Genomic DNA, 368 nt, shown 5'->3' with positions numbered 1-368 from the left:
TGAAGAGCGATGGGTAGCGCGACGTAACGGGGCGCTGCGTCCTCTGTGATGTGTGTATGTTGTAGAGGGGGGGAGGGGCGTCACTGTGGCGTTTGTGCTTTACCGCGTCTCCAGGTCACGTGACTCGGGTCGCGGCTCAGCTGCTGACCCGCGACCGTCTGCGTCAGGAAATTTTATGATTTTTACCTTTTGGTTGACTTTTTTTCTTGTTTTCGTTAATTTGGTGACGTGATTTTTCTTGTATATATTTATATAAAACGAAATTTGTTTACAAGTCAACTTTTTATATTTTTGGACAAGTCTGTGTGTGGTTGGCGGCAGGTGGGTGACGCGTCGGGGACGATCATAACACACGTACACAGACTGCA

Source organism: Penaeus monodon, chromosome 33 (genome assembly GCF_015228065.2).
Source record: "Penaeus monodon isolate SGIC_2016 chromosome 33, NSTDA_Pmon_1, whole genome shotgun sequence".
NCBI lineage: Eukaryota > Metazoa > Arthropoda > Malacostraca > Decapoda > Penaeidae > Penaeus > Penaeus monodon.
Note: the sequence above shows the minus strand (reverse complement) of the source record.